The sequence below is a fragment of the Blennius ocellaris genome (assembly GCF_963422515.1).
Source record: "Blennius ocellaris genome assembly, chromosome: 16".
Classification (NCBI taxonomy): domain Eukaryota; kingdom Metazoa; phylum Chordata; class Actinopteri; order Blenniiformes; family Blenniidae; genus Blennius; species Blennius ocellaris.
This window is the reverse complement of record NC_137665.1, coordinates 87,316-110,758: the sequence shown is the minus strand read 5'-3', so window position 1 is coordinate 110,758 and position 23,443 is coordinate 87,316. Positions and strand designations below refer to the sequence as shown.

The following is a 23,443-nucleotide window of genomic DNA, read 5'->3' as shown; positions in this document are numbered from 1 at the left end:
GTTTTTTCCAGTGTGTGTTGTGTTTTACAAGTATTATAGTACCTATGTATGTTTGTGTTTGGTGGTATGGTTTTACCCCATGTGACTGCAGATGGAATTAGCTCTGAGCTAAATCTGGCATATTTACAGCACTGGGTGTCTGTTCATCAACATGACATCAATATTCAGCTGACAGCGGAACAGCGGAATCTGCTACGGAGCAGCCTTCTATGGTGGATGCCGCAGAGCTTCAGAATGAACTACTGTCAAGTGAACGGCTCATCGAGGATCTTCTTCAGCAGCAGTCGGTTCTTTGTTCCCGGCTAACTTGTCTTGAGCTGGCAGGTGGCAAGTGATGCTAATCCCCAGAAACAGCGGCTACGTCCAACTGGCCCTCGCCTGGCCCCTCTTGCTCAGTATCCGTAGTGAAAGGCCACAAGCGACACTCCCTTCCTCGCTACAATCCCTTTGGGGCCAGCGGAGATGACGTTCCCCTCACAAGCTTTTTCACGCCGCTGGCTGAGATTCAACAGGATCCTGTCCTCTCACCAGCTCCACTTCCAGTGTGCGCCCAGCATGTCATCAGAAAGCACCCGACACCTGCCAGCTGGGACTCGTCTGTGCGCTCCTACACGACCTCACCACCCCCAAGGACAGGTCCCCCAGGGCGTCCCCGACTAAACACCCACAACTGGAGGCTAACCCTCGGTCTCTCCCATCTTCAGCTCACGTGAGTCCATCTCTTCCTCTTCATCCACCTGCGTGGTGCATGGTGGATGAAGAGGAGGTGGATGATCGATCCCAGAGCCTCCTCCCACACACTCATCAACCCCGGTGCCAAACCACACTGAAAACATAGCGTCACTCAGCTCATCAACAATCAGCCATAAGCTCAAATCCCAACTTTCCATTTACAAAGGCAAGCCTGAATTTGAGCACCTAGAGAGCTTCACTGTTGGTGATTCCATTATCAGATTCATAAAGCTCCCTGGTGCAATCACGACTGTCTCTCTGGTGGAACAACAGCTGACCGCATTGAACTCACTCCTGCTTTCATGGACACTCACTCTTCTGTTCACTCTGTGATGGTGCACGTTGGCACCAATGACGCCATGTCCAGGCAATCCGCTAAGTAACACAATGAACTGGAGTCTCTGACTTGCACAGTGGAAAGCCCGGGTCAGAGATGTGTTCTGTCTGGTCCCAGTCCCACCTTGACAGGAGTACTGAATGTTTTAGCAGCCTTTTTAGCACCAGTGGCTGCAGAACTCTACTCCTTGGCTTTATTAACAATTATGACTATTTCTGGTCAGAGCGAGACTTATTTAAACTTGATAGTTGCATCCCAACAGGAAGGGGACTGAGAAACTGACCTGCAACTTTATCTATGTTATCGCTTTTAGCCTTAAATGATGTTTTCCTCAGCAAGACCCTGCCAAAAATTCTGATTGTTGTCTAATGATACTACATCTTATACAAAATGACCACAGCCTTTAGAAAATGTTTGTAATTAGGTATGTTTTAATGTGATGTACTGATTCTGAAAGACATAAAATTTAATTTCTGCATCTGAAAATACAATTTTATGTAAATGTTTTAATTTTAGGATTGGACTCACATCAATTTGCCAATGCCAGAATATACCCGATGTGGCACACAAACAAATGCACCTCTGCACAAACTGGTTAGTTCCTCAGCAACCACACCATTACTAAGAGACTGATTGCAAAGAGGCAGTGTTGCCATGGCAACGTAAGTGGTTGAGTCACCGTCACTGCAGTGCATACTGTTATCAGAGCTACCATGTTTGTGCATCTCTGCACACTTCATTCACATTCACACTGCTTAGGGTAGAAACGTCAGAAATCTTGAATGGAGGTATTTTTCAGGCTCAGTTTGACAGGATTGGTGGAACATTGGAGGGAAACACGCTGCTCTGTCACTCAGGATTCTTAATCTCTTTGTTACAGTTTAAGGTCATGTAATGTGTAGGAATTTAAATGGTGCATGATGCAGACACTTCATTGGTTAGGTGGAATAGTCATTTGCAAAAAAAACCCAAAAACATTTTCACATGGAGGAATAGAATCATTGGACCAGGTGTTTTCATTTTGAAGTTGCCGAAGCTTGTTTCAGGTCCTGTTACACGACGTTTCACATGACAACACCAAATCCGTTAACAAAAACGCAGTGTGTTTTCACTGCAGCAGCAGACACAGGGACAACAAGGTAGTTACTATGCCGGGCCATGTGAGGGCGCTGTTGCTTGATTTTGTAATGAAACCACACAGACGTGTGTGCAGAGAAGAATAGGCTATAAACAGGAAGAAAATGGAGGGAACCGGACACCCGCATGGACTGATGAGGCATCGGATGCTATCAGGGGAGAGTCTCAACTACTGACATGGAGGATAAAACTAGAATACTGACCGTGAGTCAAATCACCATGTTTGTTTACAAGGGATGGAGGAGGAAGGGAGGGGAGAGATGAGCAGTAACAGGCTAAAGAGCCCCCAGCAGTCTGCAGGAGGGACGTGAAAGAAACTTTCTACCTTGGGAGCCGAATTAAAAACTTCATGATACAGAGCATCTGCACACTGGTGCCGTGGAAACAAACCCCCCAACAGTGAAGAACGTTTTGCAGATAGACTCGCGGTCGTGTAAACAGCAGGGGTCCCTTTGTGTTTTCACAGCAGCATGTGAATCATGCCATTACTAGTGTTCCCTGACAGGTGACTCACCTGAAGTGCAACAGCTACTGTGATTTTTACTTTTTTTTATCATAGTTTTAACCTGATACTTATGGAAGAATGGCCATAGCACATTGTGGAGCTTACCTGCAGAAACATCTCACTTAGGTTGGCCTGTTCATGCAGCATCCAGCAACGTCACCTCACAACAAGAACCTCGGGCTTGATTCTGCTATGGAGGTTTTCTGTGAGGAGTGTATGTGTCCTTCCTGTAAATGGTCCACTTTCCACCGTCTGTCTTCTAAAGTCGTGGGTTTAAGCTTAATTTGTGTCTGCAGAGTAGCTGTGGGTCGGGATGTCTGGATTCTGATACCAGTATCAGGTAATGGGTCTGATACTGCATGGTGTACTTGTCCTCTGAAAAAGCAGCACCGCCTGCTGGTAAGCATTAGATTACAACTACGACAGCAGTGTGAGGATGAGCGGGGTTTGGAGAAACGGTGCCAGACACACTGAATCTGAGCAGAGGATGAAACACAGGCGTTTACTGGCCGAGCACAATACCACTTGGGTGAGCGGACGAGTGGCAACAGGAGGAGAGTGATCCAGAGACTTGATGGAGGTGATGATGATGATGATGATGCTCTCAGGTGTGCAGGTCATGTTGACTCCGCCCACCAAACAGTTTCTCATCAATGGGGATGTGCAATGTAAAAGTCTAGGAGCCCAAGAAATACAGCTGTTTGGTTAGAATTGAAAATTGGCATTGAAAATTAGGGGAAATCTGATTAGTATATTGTTTGATGGTGCCCCCTATAGGTGAGCATTTGTTTAACACTTAATTCCATGCTTGTGTCTCATTTAGTTGCAAAGTTAGACTTACAATTTACACCAAATTAAAAGTTCAAAGGTCAGTATTTTAAATCAGGAGCCATGTAGAACAGCCAAACGTTTATGACACTAATCCACTTCAGATCTTTCAGATGATGGATATGGTTTCATCTTTTGACATGATCTTACTTTTCACCCTCCAAGAACCAGCCCTTGTGCCATGTATAGGTTTCCAAAGAGCAAGCAATCATTTGGAGGAAAACAATAGTAAAACAATAAAAATAGAATGGCCAAGTTCTTCTCTTATAATTTGATTTCTCTTAGAATTGCATTTTGCATAGTTTTCAACCTGAAATGTTCTTAAGTCTGACACTCAATGTAATGCTTCCACAGCTCCTCTGACGAAGTGATGGAAATACAGTGTTTGTAAAAATAAAAACAACTCTCTCTCTCTCTCTCTCTCTCTCTCTCTCTCTCTCTCTCTCTCTCTCTCTCTCTCTCTCTCTCAGTCCAGAGAGGCAGGGGGGTGGAGAGGCTCTATTTTTAGCCTCCTTCCTCCCGCCCTCCTTCCTCCCACTCCCTCCGGCACAATGAGACACAGAGATGCACACAAAGCATCCGTAGACAGTCGTTTGCGTTGAAGCGACGCATCAGTGTACACAACGGAGAAAACAGGAGCACAGAGTGAATTTGTGGCTCTACATTGAGAATGGAGAAATACAGAATGCACACATGGGCACATATAGGCTTAAACTGTAAGTAGCACGAAGACAGCAAACACATGATACAGCATTAATAATGCAAGAAGAGAGAAGCACTGGAACAGAGAGAAGAGGAGGGGCTTCCTTTATGATTGACTGACTGTGTGTGTGTGTGTGTGTGTGTGTGTGTGTGTGGTGAAGGTGGTGGTTGTGGTGCTGGTGATGGGGGGGGGGGGGGGGTGTCTAATCAGTGCCTCAGCAATCAAATACAAAAAAATGCCAACTTTAAGTAAAAAAAATTTCAATTGGTTTGGTATGGCGCCCCCTGTGCCCCCCCCCCCCCTGTGGCATGGCCCCCTTACACATTTTAATTTTAAGCTGTCAGATTGTTTGTATTGATGAAGCAGTTGTGTTTGTTGATGACGGGACTGAAGAAAGGAAGATCTTCACAGAAGATTCTTTCAACGTCTCGCCAGCCTTCATCTAAGGGTTTCTGATTAAGCCATTTTACAACGTAAAGTCATTTATTGGCTAGATAATGATCATAAAGGTTTGGAAGTTCTAAGCCACCTTGGTGTTCTGTAGTGTTTTTAAACTTATATGAGATGGTTTGTTTTTCCATAAGAATTTCTGGACAGAAGAATCCAGAGTGTCAAAGGTTTTCGGTGGTTTTATTGGAATCGCTGAGAAGATGTAGGTCATTTTAGGCAGGACCATCATTTTAATTGTTGCTACTCTCCCCATAGGGGATATAGGAAGTGTCCTCCATCGAGTCAGGTCCTCTTCTATTGTTTTAATCAGGGGGTGTAGTTTAAGTAGTGTCATTACACAGATCACAAACTACTGGACATGGAAAGTAACATTGACTTTTTCAACATCAATGACGCTTGTTGTTACTACACAGATGGACAATACAATCAGAAATTAAACACAGATGGCAGATTGTCTATAATTAATTCCAATAGTAAAAGCCTCTTTGCAAACTTCAACAATATCAAAGAGTATTTCGGTAAATTCATGAAACCATTCACAATAATCACAATATCTGAAACATGGATTGATAATGATAAAGGAATGGATTTTCAATTAGAGGGTTATGAATTTAATTACATAAATAGGAAGAACAAGGGTGGAGGAGTAGCTATATATGTACAAAATGACTTGAATTATAAGATAGTAGAGAATATGACAACTGCTACTGGTAACTTATTAGAAGGCATTGCAATAGAAATCTGTAAAGAAAAAATGAAAAATGTGCTTATTAGCTACATATAGAGCATCAGGCTCCAACATTCCAGGACTGTGGAGGAAATGTTCTCTAAAGTCAATCACAAAGTATTTATCTATCTATCTATCTATCTATCAAAGTGACTTTATCTGTGGTGATTTCAACATTGATCTGCTGAAGCCAAACAAGCACAGAGCAGCAGGTGAATGTATCAGTACTATGTACAGTATGGGCTGTATGTCATGTAATAACATCCCACAGTTCCACATTAACTGACGACATCTTCATATAGAAAACAATACAGTGATGGAGTATTGATCAACGACATCAGCGATCAGCTGCCAGTGTTTACAGTGATGACAGAAGAAACCATTAAAGCATTAAAAATGACTGGATGGCACCAAACTGGGAAACTGCTTACAAAGAAAAAGATATAGAAACAAAGCATTCAGTACATTCTTAGACATATCCATATCTATATATAACAACAATTGTCCAATCAAACAAACTAGTAGGAAACATACAGATCAACCATGGATGACAGGAGGACGACCGAATGTCTGTAAAAAGAAGAATACACTTTAAAGACAGTTTATCAAACAAAGAACTCAGGAAGCAGAAGATAAATATAAAAAGTATAAGAATAAGTTAACTAAAATTATACGGGTACGTAAAAATGTATATTATAGTAAAATATTAAATAATAAAAAAAATAATATGAAAAGAATTTAGGACACATTAAATAGTTTGATAACAAATTATTCTAGACATCAAAATGATCCCCAGTACTAAAACTAATTATCCCCAAATTGTGGCCAGCTTTAACAACTTCTTTGTAAATATTGGACCTGAACTCCCTGAAGAATGGAGCGATCATGTTCTCGGCAGGAACCCCGGCTCCATGTCCTTCACAGCAGTGGAAGAGAAAGAAATAACAGATTTTGTAAATAAAACGAATTACAAAACATCTACTAATTGATAATAATAGACATGAAAACTGTTCAAATGATCAGTGAGTGCATTTCAGAGCCACTAACATACATCTGTAGTTTATCATTCCAAACCGGTAGATTTCCAAATAAAGTGAAATAGTTCAAGTAGTACCGCTGTTTAATCAACTCCACTTCCCGTCCTGCAGGCCAGTTTCTCTGCTTCCAGTCCTACAACATTTTAGAAAAACTATTCATACATTGTGAAGCTCCTCGGTGGCAAGGCACCGGGAGTGGATGAGATTCACCCAGAGTTCCTTAAGTCTCTGGATGTGCAGGGACTGTCGTGGCGGACTCGTCTCTGCAACATCGCGTGGCGGGGGGGGGGGGGGGGGGGGGGGGGCAGTACCTCTGGACTGGCAGACCGGGGTGGTGGTCCCTCTCTTCAAGAAGGGGGATCGGAGGGTGTGTTCCAACTACAGAGGGATCACACTCCTCAGCCTCCCCGGGAAAGTCTATTCCAGGGTACTGGAGTGGAGGGTCCGGCCGTTAGTCCAACCTCGGATCCAAGAGGAACTATGTGGTTTTCATCCAGGTCGTGGAACACTGGACCAGCTCTAGACCCTCCACCAGGTTCTCCTGGTCGTGGAACACTGGACCAGCTCTAGACCCTCCACCAGGTGCTCCTGGTTGTGGAACACTGGACCAGCTCTAGACCCTCCACCAGGTTCTCCTGGTCGTGGAACACTGGACCAGCTCTAGACCCTCCACCAGGTTCTCCTGATGGTGGAACACTGGACCAGCTCTATACCCTCCACCAGGTTCTCCTGATGGTGGAACACTGGACCAGCTCTATACCCTCCACCTGGTTCTCCTGATGGTGGAACACTGGACCAGCTCTATACCCTCCACCAGGTTCTCCTGATGGTGGAACACTGGACCAGCTCTAGACCCTCCGCCAGGTTCTCCTGATGGTGGAACACTGGACCAGCTCTATACCCTCCACCAGGTTCTCCTGGTCGTGGAACACTGGACCAGCTCTATACCCTCCACCAGGTTCTCCTGATGGTGGAACACTGGACCAGCTCTAGACCCTCCACCAGGTGCTCCTGATGGTGGAACACTGGACCAGCTCTAGACCCTCCACCAGGTTCTCCTGATGGTGGAACACTGGACTAGCTCTATACCCTCCACCAGGTGCTCCTGATGGTGGAACACTGGACCAGCTCTAGACCCTCCACCAGGTGCTTGAGGGTTCATGGGAGTTCGCCCAACCAGTTCACATGTGTTTTGTGGATCTGGAGAAGGTGTTCGACCGCGTCCCCCGAGACGTCCTGTGGGGGGTGCTCCGGGAGTACGGAGTCCGGGGTCCCTTGTTGAGGGCTGTTCGGTCTTTGTATTCCCGGAGTAGGAGTCTGGTTCACATTGCCGGCAGTAAGTTGGACCTGTTCCCAGTGCACGTTGGCCTCCGGCAGGGGTGTCCTTTATCACCGGTTCTGTTCATTACTTATATGGACAGAATTTCTAGGCACAGCCAGGGGCCGGAGGGGGTCCAGTTTGGGGGCCGGAGGGGGTCCAATTTGGGGACCACAGGATCTCATCTCTGCTATTTGCGGATGATGTGGTTTTGTTGGCCCCATCAAACTTGGACCTTCAGCGTGCACTGACATGGTTCTCAGCCGAGTGTGAAGCAGCTGGGATGAGGATCAGCACCTCTAAATCCGAGGCCATGGTTCTCCACCAGAACAAGGTGTCTTGCCCCCTCCAGGTCGGTGGAGTGCCCTTGTCCCAGGTGGAGGAGTTCCAGTATCTCGGGGTCTTGTTCAGTGGGGGGAAGATGGAGCGTGAGATCGACAGGTGGATCGGTGCAGCGTCTGCAGTTATGTGGTCGTTGTATCGGTCCGTCGTAGTGAAGAAGGAGCTGAGCCAAAAGACCAAGCTCTGGATTTACCGGTCGATCTTCGTTCCTACCCTCACCTGTTACTACCCTCACCTGTTACTACCCTCACCTGTTCCTACCCTCACCTGTTACTACCCTCACCTGTTCCTACCCTCACCTATGGTCATGAACTATGGGTCATGACCGAAAGAACCAGATCACGGATACAAGCGGCTGAAATGAGCTTCCTTCGTAGGGTGGCTGGGCGTACCCTTAAAGATAGGGGGAGGAGCTCAGTCACCCTTAGAGATAGGGTGAGGAGCTCAGTCACCCTTAGAGATAGGGGGAGGAGCTCAGTCACCCTTAGAGATAGGGTGAGGAGCTCAGTCACCAGGGAGGAGCTCGGAGTAGAGCCGCTGCTCCTCCACATCGAGAGGAGCCAGCTGAGGAGGCTCGGGCATCTATTTCGGATGCCCCCCGGACGCCTCCGTAGGGAGGTGTTCCGGGCATGTCCCTCCGGTAGGAGGCCTCAGGACAGACCCAGGACACGCTGGAGGGACTATGTCTCTCTATGGCCTGGGAACGCCTTGGGGTGCCACCGGAGGAGCTGGAGGAAGAGCCTGGGGGGAGGGAAGTCTGGGCCACTCTGCTCAGACTGCTGCCTCCGCGACCCGGCCCGGATAGGCGGTAGTCAATGGATGGATGGATGGATATTCATACACAGATTAGATCAACTCTTAGACAAACGTAAAAAACTTTCTGACAGTCAATATGGATTTCGATCAAACAGTTCCACATCACTAGCATTAGCAGTATCATTTGAGGAAATTACAAATGCTATCGATCAAAAACAGTTTGCAGGAGAATTCATTGATCTCAGAAAAGCTTTTGACACAATAAGCCGTGACACATGAAGCACTAAGTCAGAGCGGGATGGTGCCGGCCTGCCTGAACAGACACTGAGTGGACAGAAAACACTTTGTGAAACTGGGACAGTTGCTATGGTGTCCCCCAGGGGGCAGTATTGTGTCCAGAACTATATCTGCTATATAGAAATGACATTACCAACATATCAAAAGTAATGAAATGTGTTCTTTTTGCAGATGACACAAACATTTAATGTTCAGGGGAGATTTACAGAAGCTCTGGAGAGCAGCAGCAGTGTCGCCACAATTAGCGACATATCTTGAGTCACTTCGCCTTGTTTACAACTCCAACTAATGAAACATCTGAAATGTGAACAGGTCAATAGTCACGCAGACAAAACAACATGGGACATGAGCAGATTCAGGCGACAAGTATAACGTTACATACTTGCTAACCACCATCTTGGGGAAATCCAAGATGGCGGTGCTACGGCGCAGCCATCTTGAAATGACGCACACTAGAAGCTGACGTGCCAGAAATGATGTCAGCGGACGTTGAAGCAGCGGAAGTGACGTACAGGAAAGACCATGTGCAGGAAGTGACGCGAGGAAGCGCACCTCCAGGAAATGACATACAAAATATATATATCAAAATATATATATAAAATTTTGCAGATACAGTGCATCCACACACTGCTGTCGCATAAACGGACCCCCCCCCCCCCCCCCCAAAAAAGTGAAGAAAGTTCTGCGGATACACTCGTGTTCGTTGTCGTGGAAACAGGGCCTGAGGACCCCCAAACAGCATCCTGCCTCGGACCCCCACCAAGCTAGAACCAGCCCTGCCCCCCCCCCCCCCCCACACACACACACACACACACAAAGAACACACACGGCTTAGCAGAGGTGTAACTCATTCAAGCGGAGATGCTCCAGTCGGTCACTGGGAGCTGGTCTGGCTCCAGGTGAGACGGTGGGAAAGGTTGCATAGTCCTGGTGCACATGACAAGAGTGTGTGTGTGTGTGTGTGTGTGTGTGTGTGTGTGTGTGTGTGTGTGTGTGTGTGTGTGTGTGTGTGTGTGTGTGTGTGGACGGGAGTGATGGTGTTACATAAGGAACAGACACAGCGGCTCCAGCCCCCTGTCTCTTTAAATGACACGGAGCTGCGTGTGTGTGCGTGCGCGTGCGGGAGAAATTACGCGATCGAGAGGCCACAGTGTTATGGAGGAGGACTAACGCACTGGAAAACACAACAGACGCGCTATTTCTGCTCGTTTCCCCTTCTTCACCTCCGCAGCTCGGCCTCTCTCCTCGCGGTTCCACCGGCTCTCGCTGCTTTTGCGCTTTTCGCCGGGATCGGGGTGCGACTCCTGCGTTTATGGGCTCGGCGGGCGCATCTCCTGCCTTCCGTTAGGACGCAGAGCCCTCATGCTTGTGGACAACGTTTATTAGTCTTTTCCCCAGTGTCGGGCCCAAACGCTGCACCAATCATGGATTAATGTCCGAGACAATCTCCATCTGAAAGGTAGGTGGGGACGAAAAGACGCTTTTGGAAAGCAGGGCCGGATGAGGAGGATGGGGTCCATGGATGTGTGCTGAGTGTGAGGAGGAGGAGAGGAGGAGGAGGAAGAGGAGGAGGAGGAGGAGGAGGAGAGGAGGAGTGTGCGTGTCTGTGCTTGTGATGGATGCTTTAAATGGCAGCGGCATCTACACGCTGCGACGAAGCGAAATGTGGGAGGCTGGGGGAGATTGGGGGAGGATGGGGGGAGGCAGTGGAGAGGCTGAGGGGAGGCAGTGGAGAGGTGAGGGGAGGCAGTGGAGAGGCTGAGGGGAGGCAGTGGAGAGGCTGAGGGGAGGCAGTGGAGAGGCTGAGGGGAGGCAGTGGAGAGGCTGAGGGGAAGCTGAGGGGAGGCAGTGGAGAGGCTGAGGGGAGGCAGTGGAGAGGCTGAGGGGGAGGCTGAGGGGAGGCAGTGGAGACGCGCAGGGATGGCGCGGCGGTGCGCTCCGGCTCTTTGTGCCGCCTGTCAGGAGCAGCACAGCCGCATCGGGATGCGTGCTAACAAACACCATGACGTCAGCGTCTGTCAGTGACGCAACGCCGTTTCATGTCCCTCATTTCGGTTCAGTTCTGCGTATAAACACGTTTCGTTCGCTGTGTTTTGCTGCTCGGCCCGGTTCCACCCGGGATGCTCTGTCAGCTCTTTGAAGCGCTGCTGCAGCCTGACTCCAGGAACACCTCATACTTTATATTTCACACACATTCCAACTCTTCTTATGCTCATCTCAACTTGTTTGGGATTTTTCTCTCTGGAGACACGATTTTTGGAATTGTGTGGCCCACTTCCAACTCCAACATTACAGTGAAGAAAGAAACTATAAAAGCAAAATGCAAAACAAGGAGCCTTCAAATGAAATGGCATTTCCCAGGTTTGACGCCCACAGACACTGCTTCAAGTGGAAACGCATAGTTTTTTGCTTGGAAACGTTCTGGACGCAATGTATTTTTACACTACGGCCACAAGTTAGTGCTGTTTTTGTAATGAAACGACACAAGCAGCAGAGAACAAGCAGCTGTAAACATTAACAACGAGAGAACGCGGACATTTCTAGTGGACAGGCTGGCTCTTACCGTGACTGTCAAAATAAAAGTACTAAGTCCCGTGAGAGTCTGGACTGGAAGTGGTGAGACCACAGAGCTGTTTGCTCTTGTGCATCGACTGAGCACGTGCATAAGAAATGTTCACTATTGCCTTGGTGTAGAATTCCCACTGTCTGAGACCTGACAGCCTGGATGTTCTCTAGAAGTTCCTCCTTGGGAGACAGTTTTAAAATGTTGAGTTTTGTAGCTCTGAGCACCGTTGCTCTGGAGACCACAAACAAACCACAACCAAGGTTTTGCATTTTCACTTGATATAGTTTTTGTGTGAATGAGACCTGAAGGAGAAGAAAGCTCCACGAGCTACATGAAGCTGGACTCGTCTCAAATGGGCCACACTAATGAAATGACAGCATAAGAATCTATACATAATCTGTAAATAAACACTACTATGACCCCCCCCCCCATATTACATAATAGTCAAAAAATCCGGTGAAAAAGAAGAATAAATGTCTTACTTTATGCCATTTTAATGTGCTCCGTGCAAAATATGGTGAAATTTCAAAATGTCATGTCTTATTTATGAAATGAGCCCCTTTCTTCATATATATAGGTTTAAAGATGATATTTCTTCCAGTAACCTTTAGAGCAGATAATCCCAGCTGCTGGGTTCAGGCCAGTTCATTATTTCTTCACACAGCAAACACTGCTCCAACTCCATCTCAGCACTGATGACACAATGAGAGGGAATTTTTAATTAAATATCATTCTACAAAATCTCAGTCAATAAGTTGAATCAAATATCAATTGATAATTAAACAATTACAATAATGTTTTTGATGTTTTCTCCAGAAATATACAGTAAAATCTGCATTTTCAGGATTCTCTGCCTCTCTCTACCTCTCTCTACCTCTCTCTACCTCTCTCTGCCTCTCTCTCTACCTCTCTCTGCCTCTCTCTGCCTCTCTCTACCTCTCTCTCTACCTCTCTCTGCCTCTCTCTACCTCTCTCTACCTCTCTCTCTGCCTCTCTCTGCCTCTCTCTACCTCTCTCTGCCTCTCTCTACCTCTCTCTCTACCTCTCTCTGCCTCTCTCTACCTCTCTCTCTACCTCTCTCTACCTCTCTCTACCTCTCTCTCTGCCTCTCTCTGCCTCTCTCTACCTCTCTCTCTACCTCTCTCTGCCTCTCTCTACCTCTCTCTGCCTCTCTCTACCTCTCTCTGCCTTTCTCTGCCTCTCTCTACCTCTCTCTGCCTCTCTCTACCTCTCTCTACCTCTCTCTACCTCTCTCTCTGCCTCTCTCTACCTCTCTCTCTACCTCTCTCTACCTCTCTCTACCTCTCTCTGCCTCTCTCTACCTCTCTCTGCCTCTCTCTGCCTTTCTCTGCCTCTCTCTACCTCTCTCTGCCTCTCTCTACCTCTCTCTACCTCTCTCTACCTCTCTCTGCCTTTCTCTGCCTCTCTCTACCTCTCTCTGCCTCTCTCTACCTCTCTCTACCTCTCTCTACCTCTCTCTCTGCCTCTCTCTACCTCTCTCTCTACCTCTCTCTACCTCTCTCTACCTCTCTCTGCCTCTCTCTACCTCTCTCTGCCTCTCTCTGCCTTTCTCTGCCTCTCTCTACCTCTCTCTGCCTCTCTCTACCTCTCTCTGCCTCTCTCTGCCTCTCTCTACCTCTCTCTACCTCTCTCTGCCTCTCTCTGCCTTTCTCTGCCTCTCTCTACCTCTCTCTGCCTCTCTCTGCCTCTCTCTGCCTCTCTCTGTCTCTCTCTGCCTCTCTCTGCCTTTCTCTGCCTCTCTCTGCCTCTCTCTACCTCTCTCTACCTCTCTCTCTACCCCTCTCTGCGTCTCTCTGCCTCTCTCTACCTCTCTTCCTCTCTGTCTCTCTCTCTCCCTCTCTCTGTCTCTCTCTCTCTACCTCTCTCTCCCTCTCTCCCTCTCTCTGTCTCTCTCTACCTCCCGAACCAGGGCCTGTTTCTCCACGATTACCCAAATCAAAGTTTGTATCCCCCCCAATCTATCGCTCTGTCTCTCCTCTCCTCTCCTCTCCTCTCCTCTCCTCTCCTCTCCTCTCCTCTCCTCTCCTCTCCTCTCCTCTGACTCTGGTTTCTACAAAGGTTCTTCCTGTTAGAGGGAGTTTTTCAAACAAACCTGCTGCTCATGTGGATCTGTTGGGTTTTTCTCTTTTCTCTGTTAAAAGCACCTGGAGGTGACTGTGTTGTATTTAGTGTGATATAAATAAAGTTGAAGTTGAAGTAGTATGAAAAGTATGTAAAGCAACTGAAATGTCTTACTTCTCTGTGTCAACTATTCATAAATGTAATGGGGCCAGCAGGCAAGTCAAAATCACATCATCTGTTTGAATACTGCTTAATGATTAGTTTCTTTATCAATTCACGTCTCGATTCTCATTTGAAGAAAAGAAGAACAAATAGCTGAATTAGCATCGACTTTGTTTAGTTTAGAACAAAACATACAACTTTTAGCAGCTGTTAGCAGTAGCAGCACGCTTGCTTTTCCCACAGGGCGACAAAAGTGAGTAATGTGATATATTTATACAGTTGGAGTTTAACTAGCAGCAGCACAACAGTGACTTTTAGGTTTTCCTCTCTGCAGCTGGAGGCTGGAGCAGCAATGACTCAGTGAGCCAGTTACTGAGTTTATGTACGTGATGACTGAATGGGTTTTGAACGAATCGTTCAAACTCTCACATCACTCAAAATTAAAAATGGAATTGAAATCGTAGAAATCCTATGAATTCTCTTCCCTACTCAGAGGAGCTTCCTGCAGAACCAGACTCAGAGGAGCTTCCTGCAGAACCAGACTAAGAGGAGCTTCCTGCAGAACCAGACTAAGAGGAGCTTCCTGTAGAACCAGACTCAGAGGAGCTTCCTGCAGAACCAGACTAAGAGGAGCTTCCTGCAGAACCAGACTCAGAGGAGCTTCCTGTAGAACCAGACTCAGAGGATCTTCCTGCAGAACCAGATTCAGAGGAGCTTCCTGCAGAACCAGACTCAGAGGATCTTCCTGCAGAACCAGACTCAGAGGAGCTTCCTGCAGAACCAGACTCAGAGGAGCTTCCTGCAGAACCAGACTCAGAGGATCTTCCTGCAGAACCAGATTCAGAGGAGCTTCCTGCAGAACCAGACTCAGAGGAGCTTCCTGCAGAACCAGACTCCGAGGAGCTTCCTGCAGAACCAGACTCAGAGGAGCTTCCTGCAGAACCAGACTAAGAGGAGCTTCCTGCAGAACCAGACTAAGAGGAGCTTCCTGTAGAACCAGACTCAGGGGAGCTTCCTGCAGAACCAGACTCAGAGGAGCTTCCTGCAGAACCAGATTCAGAGGAGCTTCCTGCAGAACCAGACTAAGAGGAGCTTCCTGCAGAACCAGACTCCGAGGTGGAGACTTACTGCTGTTCTGGTTGGAGGTCATAGGAGAGAAACACAGTTCCTGTTTTAACAAATCTTTTGTGTCTCAGTCAAGTCAAAACAGCAGTTTTTGTTACTGATTGAACAAAAGTCTTTGAGATATTTTGGAACTCCTTCTAGTTTAATAATACAAAATCTTAATAAAAGATTTTCACAGATGAAGCTTTTGCAATATCTTGACTCCAATAAGCCACTTTTTAGAGTCACTCAATTAGGGACGGTGCTGGGCACATTACTTTAGTAAGTAACTCGTTATACTTACCAGGAACTTCTCCCACAAAGCAACAGAATTACGCCACTATAAAAGTAGCAAATTACTCGGTAAAGTAACTATTGTGTTACTTAGAAAAAAAACAAAAGTTTTAATATGTCAAATAATTTAACAAATGTTCTGAGCCGGTTTCAGTACCCTTCCTGAATAGAGTAGAAGAGCACAAACTGCATGCAGCTCTTTGATACAGTAACGGGTGTAGAGCTGATCCGGGAGTCGAACCCTCGCCGCAGGCATCAAATAGAAACTGGGCCACCAGTGATTCTTACAAGGCTTTTGTCACTGGGTCACTCCAACCATTGGGACTATTTTCAGGGAGTTTAGCGTGGAGGAGGACGCAGCTTCATGGAGGTGTGAATCTCCCGCTGACAGCCTGGGGGCGCTGCTGCTCATTGCTTTGATGCTGCAGTCAGCGCCGTTCTCCTCCAAACTGGAGTTTTAACATGCTGGCTGCAGAGCGCCGCCTCGCTGTACTACGGCTTTGCTAACATTGCACGTTGCTATGTTGCTTTGATAACATTGCACATTGCTATGTTGCTTTGATAACATTGCACGTTGCTATGTTGCTTTGATAACATTGCACGTTGCTATGTTGCTTTGATAACATTGCACGTTGCTATGTTGCTTTGATAACATTGCACATTGCTATGTTGCTTTGATAACATTGCACGTTGCTATGTTGCTTTGATAACATTGCACGTTGCTATGTTGCTTTGATAACATTGCACGTTGCTATGTTGCTTTGATAACGTCCACATTGCTATGTTGCTGTGATAACATTGCATGTTGCTATGTTGCTTTGCTAACATTGCACGTTGCTATGTTGCTTTGATAACATTGCACATTGCTATGTTGCTTTGATAACATTGCACGTTGCTATGTTGCTTTGATAACATTGCACATTGCTATGTTGCTTTGATAACATTGCACGTTGCTATGTTGCTTTGATAACATTGCACGTTGCTATGTTGCTTTGATAACATTGCACGTTGCTATGTTGCTTTGATAACATTGCACATTGCTATGTTGCTTTGATAACATTGCACGTTGCTATGTTGCTTTGATAACATTGCACGTTGCTATGTTGCTTTGATAACATTGCACGTTGCTATGTTGCTTTGATAACGTCCACATTGCTATGTTGCTGTGATAACATTGCATGTTGCTATGTTGCTTTGCTAACATTGCACGTTGCTATGTTGCTTTGATAACGTCCATGTTGCTATGTTCCTTTGATAACGTCCACGTTGCTTTGTTGCTTTGATAACATTGCACGTTGCTATGTTGCTTTGATAACGTCCATGTTGCTATGTTGCTTTGTTAACATCCACGTTGCTATGTTGCTTTGATAATGTCCACGTTGTTATGTTGCTTTGCTAACATCCACGTTGCTATGTTGCTTTGCTAACATTGCATGTTGCTATGTTGCTTTGATAACATTGCACGTTGCTATGTTGCTTTGATAACATTGCACGTTGCTATGTTGCTTTGATAACGTCCATGTTGCTATGTTGCTTTGTTAACATCCACGTTGCTATGTTGCTTTGATAATGTCCACGTTGTTATGTTGCTTTGCTAACATCCATGTTGCTATGTTGCTTTGCTAACATTGCATGTTGCTATGTTGCTTTGATAACATCCACGTTGCTATGTTGCTTTGATAATGTCCACGTTGTTATGCTGCTTTGCTAACATCCACGTTGCTATGTTGCTTTGCTAACATTGCATGTTGCTATGTTGCTTTGATAACATTGCATGTTGCTATATTGCTTTGCTAACATTGCACGTTGCTATGTTGCTTTGATAACGTCCATGTTGCTATGTTGCTTTGATAACTTCCCCGTTGCTTTGTTGCTTTGAAAACATTGCATGTTGCTATGTTGCTTTGCTAACATTGCACGTTGCTATGTTGCTTTGATAACGTCCACGTTGCTATGTTGCTTTGATAATGTCCACGTTGCTATGTTGCTTTGCTAACATTGCACGTTGGCATGTTGCTTTGCTAGCATGCACGTTGCTATGTTGCTTTGATAATGTCCACGTTGCTATGTTGCTTTGCTCACATTGCACGTTGGCATGTTGCTTTGATAACGTCCACGTTGCTATGTTGCTTTGATAACATCCACGTTGCTATGTTGCTTTGATAACGTCCACGTTGCTATGTTGCTTTGATAACATTGCACGTTGCTATGTTGCTTTGATAACGTCCACGTTGCTATGTTGCTTTGATAACGTCCACGTTGCTATGTTGCTTTGCAGAGTTTTGAGTGTAAAATACTTCCAAACAGCAACATGTCATGAAAAGCTGGCTAGCACAGTGCTGCTACGCTAGCCTGGATCTTTATTATGTTTTCTAAGAATAAGAGTAATTAAAGCTTTTGATGAGGTACGGGGTAAACGTCCCTTTTCAGAGGCCTCATTGTAAACTCTGACGAGGAGATGTGAGATGTAGCATTTAAAAAATTGGCCAGTGACGCCATCTGGTCCTGGAACTTTCCCACTTCAGCTCTTTAATCAGCCAAACCATTTCTTTTCTGGTTATTTGCGATCTATGTCAGTTTTGTGTGATTTAGCCACTTTGGGAAGATCCAATCCGTGAAAGAACGTCTCCATCCCATGATAGTGCTCAGCTGCAGACAATTGTATCTAGAATTCTCTAAACATACTATTGATGTCCACTAATTTGCCCTAAAGTTCACATCCCTCCATCCTGATGGCTGAAAAAAGTGATGATTGCTGCCTTTGTTTTCAACTTTGTCAACAATTTGCTGGTGTCATCCTCAGATTCATAATATTTTTGTGTCATTTTGAAAAGCGAGAGTTCTACTTTCTGTAACAAACTACTGTAATACTGAAATTTAAGCTGCGTGAAACTCTCAGCCATTGCTATTCAAATAATGGCCGAGAGTTTGGTTTCAATCATTTTAATTGTATCTTCAATTTCACTGTTTTACAAAATTCCTTTTTTTCCTGATAAGCAGCATTGTGTATCACAAAACCTGTCAGCACCGCCTTCAAGGCTTCCCAGGAAATCCTGGCAGACGGCGCTGTGGGCTCAGTTGTCTCAATATCACGGGTCTTCAATAGGCAGCCTGTCAGTAAAAGTTGTTTTATTGCAGATGTTTTGGCTGATATTACCATTATTACTATTATTATTGTTGTTATCATTGTTATTATAAGTAGTAGTAGTCAAGGTGGTTGTAGTATCAATGTAAGCCTGGGATTTTCAAAACTTGTGTTGAGGGTCACATAAAAAAATCACTCTTGAAAAAAGTAAGTGCAAAATGAAAAAAGGAAAAGCAAAACCAAATGTCTAATTATTTACACACTAAGAGACAGAGACAGAAATGTGGAGAGATTTACAGTTTGTCACTTTTTAAATACCACAGTTGTTGTTTCTGTTTTCTCATTTCATCCATTTATTGTTTTGACCCCCACAATATTTGTAACGAGTGTTTCTAAATTGTAATTACATAAACGTGAACATAGACTATAAAATATGATAATCAGTCAATACAACTTTTATTAGCAATATTATTGAGTAACAGGTTCAAAATGCTCGGACAGGTTCTTCAAGACCTTGGCTTTGCATGCTGGTGCAAATAAAGACACACTTGATATAAGAAACAACAAGATATCCATGATGATCACTGATGTTCTCTGAAAACTCTGGGATCTCCACAAAATGCAAATATGGAACTGAGGTGAAGAAAATACAATCACATGTTCAAATGTTTTTTGTTTGTGTTGGGTTTTGTGGTGGGGTCTATTTCCTAGTCAAGAGCTTTTAATATAAGCACATTTTTGTAGTGGGTCCATATACAGCACTTCACCAGGGAACGTTTTGGGGCACCAGAGGAGCCGCCATCCATGGGTGTGGTCAGTGTGAGAGATGAGTCGGGGTGGAAATCATATCATATCTGAGCAGTGCAACTCAACCTTTTCCTGATCTAAAAGATTGTCGCAGCAGAAAAAAAAAAGAAGACAATTTAGGCCAAAGTACTTTTCTGAACATATCCTAACTTATATAAATGTATAATTGTATACTTGTATAATTGTGTACATGTTGGCAAAATGTGCAATTTTGCCAACATGTGCCAATAACAAACATACTAAAAGGTAAATAAAAACACTTATAAATGGGAAACATAAAAAAAAAATCAACTTGAATAAACTAAGGCAATTCTGCCAAATATTATTTAATAGTCATTTTAGCAGGATTTCAGTACCAAAACACTAAATAGTTTGTCTAATAAAGTCAAATATAAATGCAAACTTAAGTAATTAAGGTTATTTCATTTCATTCTGTTTTAATTTTTTTGATAATGCTCAAATTTAAATCTAACCCAAAACCAACAGTGCACACCAATAAAACAAAGATATATAACTAATAAAATAGTGACTGAATAACAGTCCAAAAAGTAGTGGGAAGTATAACTTAAATCCCACCCCTTCTTCATAAATAAATAATACACATTAGCACTAATATATTAGGGTTAATTATCTGTTCAAAAGGTATAAACAAATGACATATTTTAAAGAAATAATATAAATGTATAATACTGTACTATCATAATTATGCAAATATATTTAAAAAATAACAAATAAATACAGATACATGTATTCTATTTAAATAGACTAAATACTTCTATATGTTCTCAACATGTATATACACATACAGTATCCACATGTACAAACAGCCATTGGCCTCCGCTTCAAACTCATAAAAGCAGGAAAGCCTGTTTCTTTACATTTTATTGTGAGAAGGGAGAAGGTGAGTTCCAAACTCCTGGGACACATTAAGGGCCCTTCTTCACTGCAGCAATTTCAATTGAGAATGCAAAACGTTTGTCTAATTCCATGACAATGGTGCTCAGAGCCTCTGAGAAAGCAGCTTTTTAAAACCAGTTCCCAAGGTGGGACTTTTTGAAAACGCTTGGGCTCCGTGGCTGTGTGCATGGGGGACGTCTCCTGGGAGTTAATGCACATGGGGGACGTCTCCTGGGAGTTAGTGCACATGGGGGACGTCTCCTGGGAGTTAGTGTACATGGGGGACGTCTCCTGGGAGTTAGTGTACATGGGGGACGTCTCCTGGGAGTTAGTGTACATGGGGGACGTCTCCTGGGAGTTAGTGTACATGGGGGACGTCTCCTGGGAGTTAGTGTACATGGGGGACGTCTCCTGGGAGTTAGTGTACATGGGGGACGTCTCCTGGGAGTTAGTGTACATGGGAGACGTCTCCTGGGAGTTAGTGTACATGGGGGACGTCTCCTGGGAGTTAGTGCACATGGGGGACGTCTCCTGGGAGTTAGTGTACATGGGGGACGTCTCCTGGGAGTTAGTGCACATGGGGGACGTCTCCTGGGAGTTAGTGTACATGGGGGACGTCTCCTGGGAGTTAGTGCACATGGGGGACGTCTCCTGGGAGTTAGTGCACATGGGGGACGTCTCCTGGGAGTTAGTGTACATGGGGGACGTCTCCTGGGAGTTAGTGTACATGGGGGACGTCTCCTGGGAGTTAGTGCACATGGGGGACGTCTCCTGGGAGTTAGTGCACATGGGGGACGTCTCCTGGGAGTTAGTGCACATGGGGGACGTCTCCTGGGAGTTAGTGTACATGGGGGACGTCTCCTGGGAGTTAGTGCACATGGGGGACGTCTCCTGGGAGTTAGTGCACATGGGGGACGTCTCCTGGGAGTTAGTGCACATGGGGGACGTCTCCTGGGAGTTAGTGTACATGGGGGACGTCTCCTGGGAGTTAGTGTACATGGGGGACGTCTCCTGGGAGTTAGTGCACATGGGGGACGTCTCCTGGGAGTTAGTGCACATGGGGGACGTCTCCTGGGAGTTAGTGCACATGGGGGACGTCTCCTGGGAGTTAGTGCACATGGGGGACGTCTCCTGGGAGTTAGTGCACATGGGGGACGTCTCCTGGGAGTTAGTGCGCATGGGGGACGTCTCCTGGGAGTTAGTGTGCATGGGGGACGTCTCCTGGGAGTTAGTGCACATGGGGGACGTCTCCTGGGAGTTAGTGTACATGGGGGACGTCTCCTGGGAGTTAGTGCACATGGGGGACGTCTCCTGGGAGTTAGTGCACATGGGGGATGTCTCCTGGGAGTTAGTGTACATGGGGGACGTCTCCTGGGAGTTAGTGTACATGGGGGACGTCTCCTGGGAGTTAGTGCACATGGGGGACGTCTCCTGGGAGTTAGTGCACATGGGGGACGTCTCCTGGGAGTTAGTGTACATGGGGGACGTCTCCTGGGAGTTAGTGCACATGGGGGACGTCTCCTGGGAGTTCGTGGTTTTATAGTTGACAGTCGCTGTAATAACTTGGAGGTGTGGCCATACCAATGTCCGCGTTCTCCCATTGTTTTTGTTTATGGTAGATTGTCATTTGCACACATGCTAACGACATTATATTTAGAGTTTCTGCCATTTCTGTGGAAATGGACACTGTTGTCAATACATTTCTGTATAAATGTGAAACTTTTCTGAAACGAAAATGCTAAATTGATGTTTTCAAATGAAAAGTTGTGGCGTAAACAGGACGTCAGTGTTTGTACATAGGCTTTAGTAGACGGGCGTTCTGTGCACCCTACTCTGCTGGTTTTGGAGAACAGAACCAACCACTTGGTCAGACAATGTTTCAAAAAATCTTAGACACCCCTGAAGATTTCAAACAATGCAGATATATTGCGGAGGCTTCAGCTTTTTTGTGTGCCTCCCCGACTGAACCAGTCGCTGCCACATGACATAACAGCTGTGGGAGTAAATTCAACTCCTGTTCGTTACCTCAAAATGAACTCTCGCCATTTCATGTTCGTGACAGCTGAGCCATTGTCTTTTTTTAAATGTGCTCTCTGGTGGGTCACTCTGACATCACTCCAAAACGTGCATTGCTTTTATTGAATGCTTCATGGTTTGGGGTATTAGGGTTTCTGTACTGGAGGAGCTCCAGCCTTTATTTGCTCACAAACTGACAGCAAAGCTACGGTGAAACCTGAAATACTAGACTGTATGTTTGTCCTGAAGAAGTCGTTTTATTGACCCTGTGTTTGAGCTGAAGCTTGAGTGGCAGGTGTTAATAGTGCCGGACTGAGAGCCTCTGATGTGCAAAGCTCCACAGTCAGCGCATTACAGCGCCGAGCAGTTTGAGCCGGCGAGCCGTCGTCCCGCTGTGAAAACACTGAGGTCAGAGAGAACCAGCGAGAAGAGGCCAGTGTTGGTTTCCACTATGAGGTGTTTTCACTGGGATTCCATGTCCAGGTCTGCTCAATAGAGGCAACAAAAGAGGGACTCTGTGTTCAAACAGCACCTCCATGATTGTGACAACATTGTTGGCTGACTGAAAAATGGTTTCACTCAAATTCCAAACAGACTCTCCACAATGTAAACTACCAGTTTGGTGCAATACACTATTAGTTGTTGTAGTTACAATCCCAAAAAATAAATTAATGTTTTTTTAAATACTTATTTGGCTCATTAGGAGTAAACGGTAAATTAGTGCAGAAATGACCTGAAACAGGTAGCAAATGAGCCAAGTTTACTTGGAGCCAAAGAAGATTTAATAAAATGGGGGTGATATGGGCTGTTTTGAGTGAACCTGTCAAAAGTCTTACAGTGAAGTTTGTATGAGCTGAAGTCTGCCGAGGACGGTCTTCTTGAAGCAAGTGTGTCAGGGTCCGAAGACAACCCAGACTGACTGGGACGAGGAACTGGTGTTTACAGGTTTTAATAGTCAAGGCAGGCAAGTTACATACGGCCTTCACAAAGCCGTCTGGGGGTACGTCCCAAATGTGCCTCCTAACTCCTTATCGACTTTCACTTAAACCCGTGGATGACGTCACAGGGTTAAGGAAAGGTGTTAGGAGGCTTCCTAAAGGAGTTATTGAAGGGTAATAGGAAGCTTCCTAAAGGAGTTAAGGAAAGGTGTTAGGAGGCTTCCTAAAGAAGTTAAGGAAAGGTGTTAGGAGGTTTCCTAAAGGAGTTATTGAAAGGTAATAGGAAGCTTCCTAAAGGAGTTAAGGAAAGGTGTTAGGAGGCT

At 45.5% G+C, this 23,443-nt stretch overlaps 1 protein-coding gene across 2 annotated transcripts in view; it reads left to right on the top strand.

Annotated features, from left to right (window-relative positions):
* Nucleotides 1–10,308: 10,308 nt before the first annotated feature.
* fbxl16 (F-box and leucine-rich repeat protein 16) overlaps nt 10,309–23,443 on the top strand; it is a 32,527-nt gene continuing 19,392 nt past the window's right edge. For both annotated transcript variants that reach the window (XR_013936965.1, XM_080511190.1), the window contains exon 1: nt 10,309–10,628. The gene's annotated coding sequence lies outside the window, so the exon portion shown is untranslated. The remainder of the gene's footprint in view (nt 10,629–23,443) is intronic.